Consider the following 5,115-nt stretch of genomic DNA (forward strand, 5'->3'; position numbering starts at 1 on the left):
ATTATAGAATTTCATGAGACAATATACCCAAAAAAATTCAAAATCCACATAGTATTTAAGATCGAGATGTAGCTATGATAGAATAATTATCATAATCAACATAACGCTCTTTTTTCCGATTTCAAGATGTAAGGGAGCACTAAAATATGCAATAAGTAACAATTGTTTCAAATAGATAACTATTTTTTCATTCATATAATTCTATCACCATATTAGATACTGATGTTTGTGTTATGAAATCTGAATATGAGATTTGTAATGCTTTAGCCCCTCAAGAGCTTATGTTTGTAGATATTGTTAGAAAATATAATAAAATAGAAAAGGAGATGGAGAAGAGAGAAGGAGGGAGAGGGATTTTGAGGGCTATATATTTGCTATTGCCAATTATTTTTTAATACATAACATCTGTCCTTATTTGTAGATGAATGAGGCCAGCGAAAGAATGAAAATACAATAAATGAACGATACTAATAGTAATTGATTTATACAATAAACTAAATATGGTCAAGAATAAATCATATTACCATACATATACTAGAATGTTATGCATATATTATATCTCAAGTATGGTAATATTCTAACAGATATGAAGGGCTTATATGTTCTTAAACGCTTCTATGTTATGAATTATACAATTCTATAGCCTTTCTATCCCAAACAGAGCAATTCCAATGCTTTTATCTGAATTAAAATGTAACGAATTGCACAAGCTATAACAATTGCTTCAATAAAGAAAATCCAAGAAGATACACCTTCAAATATGCATGAATTGTTCAAAGATTTTCATGGCAGAAGTTGGCAATCCCGAAAGAACATTTAAGGTATTTTTCCCTTTCCCATAAGATAGGAAACTAATTACTTCCTTCCCATGCAGAGCCATCGGCTCGGAGAAAATAGGCTATTCCCATCCAAAGTCTGTTGTTTGGAAAGGTAGCCTAGACTAATTTGTAACCAGTAGGGTTGCTGCAAGACAAGGCCTAGCTCTTGTTATTTCAAAATAGTCTATGGCTGATCTCATATATCAGTTTGTAATCCTTTTAATTGCCTTGTGAACTTGTCCGACTGCAAATGAAAGTGGGTTCTCCAGTACTTTAGATGCACTACATATTGAATTAGTAAACACAATCGCATTGCCATGATACCCCTTTGGTATTGGTGGCTCAAATCTAGACGGTCCGTCAACAGCAAAGAGAATTTCTGTCCTTTGATCAGCTTGCATCCTTAATGCTTGAGTTCTGGCTCTCCATACAAAAGCTGTCAATACTTCAAATGTTGTGCACTTGTCTAGAACCCCATCTTCCATTGCTTTTTTCTTGAGTTGTTCAAGATTTTTGGGATAAAAACATAAGGACCTACAAAGCATTTCTTCTTCATATACTTTATTGGTCTCTGATATGTCTTCTATCTCAGCAAACTCATGGTGTTGAAACTCAATCTTAGGTGGGTTTCAGGATTGAGTATGCTTCTGTCGAGAAAAGGAGGGACTTTTAGGGGCAAGCCTCTTGCAGTTTCCCCCCATAAGTTCACAAATTCCATGGCACCAATTCCATCAAACATACAATGGTTCTAGGATAGCCCGAGACCAAATCCTCCACATTTTAACTTAGTCACTTGGAAATAGCATGCAAGTGAAATACACGAGATATCAGTTATTAATTAACACGATACTGAGTTTGATACAGAGAAGCTGCCCCTCCAATAATAAGAGAGGTTAAAAGTGTATATACATATATTATGAAACTAACACAAGATTCTCAAACCTGAGCAACCAGAGGATGTATTTGGAGTATGTTGTTTGCCCCAGGAAAGTCATAAACCAACTTTCCAAGAGTGACAGGATCAGACATTCTACAATCTGCTTCAGCCTCCACAAAAACCGCACCCTCCCCATAGCAATCCACTATCAGCTTTCCTTCTGAGCTGATTTTTAACTACCCAGCAAGTGGGTAGTAGTGAACAAGAACCTTTGACAAGGCATCCTTTATTACTTTCCTAGCATCCTCATTACCTTTGTCATCCGATTTAAAGCAATAAATTGTCCGAACTATAACTGCAATGTTCTGATCAAGGTTTAAGAGGAAGTATAGACCCTTCTCGGTTTCCTCCCCAAGAGGTACCAGAGTTGGTTCTTCTTGCTTTACACTGAGTTTAGAGGAGCTTTCTGCATTAACTTTCTCCATCATAAAAGAAAACAAGCTTTTAGATCATGAATCTGGCCAACATAATTCCCAAAAATAAAGTTCTATTCAGATAACATAAATAAGTTTTGTTAATGAGCTCTACATTAAAATGGTATCTCTTATTCCCTTTAGGACGAGATGGAAGATTAGACTGTGGGTTCAAAAAATAGATCATATGCTAATAAGATGTTTCATGTTCATATAGACAGGCAAACAATGAGTTATAAATAATACATCATGCCGAACTTGTCCCAAAAACAAAGGGAATTGTAGAAATGTTCTTGAAATGTTCCTGTGCTGCTGGAAAGTTTAATGAGAGAAAGAATGGATTAGAGGAGTTGCATAGAAAGAAGTTGGCCAAAAAAAGACGGCAATTAATAGTTTTAGTTGGCAAAATAAAGGAAATATAACTCACACCTAAATTAAAAGGGAAAGAAATTAAAGTTAAAATAAATCTCCGGAGCAAAAATATAATATGAAGAGAAGAAAGTGTTCATGTCATTTCAAAGAAATTAAGGTTTAAATAATAATAAAAAAAATTCCAATAGTTTGCATTTTAGACGTATTATTCTTTATATTTTAGTTTTGAGCTATTTCTAGTGCTTTCAACTTTAATCTTGGGCTACTTTATTTTTTTTTATTTTGAAAATCATCCATTCATCGATAAACTGTTATAATACAAGAACTAGAGACAGTTTGGAGGCTCCTCCATGTCAACTACACATTTTGTTACAAGTAAAGCATTCTTTCCTAAGTTATGGGCAACTGAGTTGCCTTCTTTGTGCAAATACCTAAAATTATATGATTGGAATTGTGCCATTAGAGCTTTGATGTCTGGTATGATCATCCCAAGTATTTGTCCTTTTGCTTCAGCTGTTGGATCTCCTTTACCACTAATTGAGAGTCTCCTTCCATTATTACCTTTGTCATGCCCAATTCAAGTCCAAAAGTGATTGCTTTTAGTGCAGTCGTGGCTTCTGCTATTAAAAGGTCAGGAACAGATGCATATTTCTTCCTCATAGTAGCCAAAGCGTTGCCTTGCTCATCTCTAACAGCAACTCCTATTCCTATTTTACAAAGATTCTTATCTATAGCCACATCCCAGTTGATCTTGCAAAAGCATTGTGGTGGACATTCCTAGGTAACCCTCCTTGTATTAGTAGTTAAAATCTGGTTGTGGTCTCTTGAGTTGGCAGCTATTATATCAATCATCATTTGACTCACCCTATGTAACACAATCTTAAGATCAATGAGAATATTCCTAAATACTAACTCATTCCTCCTCCACCATAAATTCCAAAGAGTCAATGATAATTCCATCATTTCTTCTTTTTCTAACTTTTTAAACATCACTTGCAGTAGCTGCTTGAAGCTTCTTTGTGACAATTGACTCTTCTGGATTTTCATGGAGCAATCACCCAGTACATCAATTGTTGAGACACATTCCCACAAAATATGTTATGTAGTCTCTGGTTCTTGTAGGCACATTAGGCATATAGAGTCATCCAGAATATTCTTTTTGCACAAATTAACCTTAGTAGGCAATATATTCCTGCAAGCTCTCCACAAAAAGTTCCTAGTTACTGGTGGCATGGCTAGCTTCCACAATTTAGTCCAGGTGAGAATTTTCTGCTCCCTTTTTTTTTTCCTGTCCTGCAACTCTCCTTGTAAATGATATGCACTTCTCACTGGGAATTTTTCATTTGCATTGCCTCTCCACACTAGTTGATCTTGCTAACTGCCTTGGCTGATTGGAATTTGGCTAATAAGGTCTACTTCTTGGCTATTAAAGACTGCTTTAATAAAGGGATGTTCCATTCCTTTGTATCAACTTGTATAAGAGCCTCCACTTTAGCTTCATTCCCCAACATATTGATTCCACTTTCCGACTTGTACAATGTTAGTTGAGGCAGCCATGGATCTGTCCAAATTCTAATTGAGTTGCCATTACCAATTCTCCATATGATTCCTTGTTGCAGTAGGTCTCTAGCAGATAAGATGCTTTTCCAAATATGTGATGGACTGCTACCCATTTTAGCCTTGAATAAATTTGAGTGAGGAAAATATTTAGTCTACAAAACTTTAGAAGCTAAAGAGTTTGGATATTTAAGTATCCTCCAATCTTGCTTTAGCAAGACAAGATTGAACTTCTCAAAATCTCTGAATCCTAGACCCTTATCTCCTTGGACTTACCCATTTGAGACCAACTCAACCAGTTTAATTTTCTCACCTATTTTACTTGACCCCTCCTAATGCAGGACAATATCAAGCAAGCTAATCTTGAGCAAATTGATGAGGCCCAGATGAGTTACCAAGAATAGCTTACTCAGATCCCACTAGTGCAACGCAACATCCATGATGATTTCTTTCCTTCTTTACGTTTATTTGACAGTAACTTTGATTGATTGTTATTCTATTTTCTTCCTTAAATTACTCTTCTATTAAGCCATCTTTCCATTAGAATAAGACTTTCCTTTTATTGTCAATTAGTCTCCTCCTACAAGTAATCTGTAAGTGGGAAGAGAAGATTACTATATTATTTTGGCCAAGTTTCAGAATTTTTCAATATAGTATTGTCAGTTGTTTGTTGAAAAAGACACAGCTCTTCTCCGTTTATTTTCTTCTGTCTTCCACTATGCCAATTTTGGCATCAGAGCAAGGTTGTGCTTGGCTCGATGGCAAGAAAGGAGGGTAACCCCCATGATGGAGAACGTGGGGTACCAGCCTTTTGGGCCGCTGTCCAGTCACAAAATCAGAAAAACCAACAACGATTCGAGGGGATCGAAAGGATGTTACAGAAAATCCAAAGAGCCGTTACCAACGTTCATGTTGGTGGTGATGGGCATTAAGAAATAGGAGGGATCGAGATCACCCACATGAAGACCGTGGTTTCATACCAAGGTGACGAAATCAAGCACCAGATGACTCATCTAGC

At 36.1% G+C, this 5,115-nt stretch overlaps 1 pseudogene; it reads right to left on the minus strand.

Moving 5' to 3' along the window:
- Positions 1–754: 754 nt before the first annotated feature.
- LOC109014121 lies at positions 755–2,180 on the minus strand (annotated as a pseudogene).
- Positions 2,181–5,115: the final 2,935 nt, after the last annotated feature.

Source organism: Juglans regia, chromosome 9 (assembly GCF_001411555.2).
Source record: "Juglans regia cultivar Chandler chromosome 9, Walnut 2.0, whole genome shotgun sequence".
In the NCBI taxonomy this organism is placed as follows: Eukaryota; Viridiplantae; Streptophyta; class Magnoliopsida; order Fagales; family Juglandaceae; genus Juglans; species Juglans regia.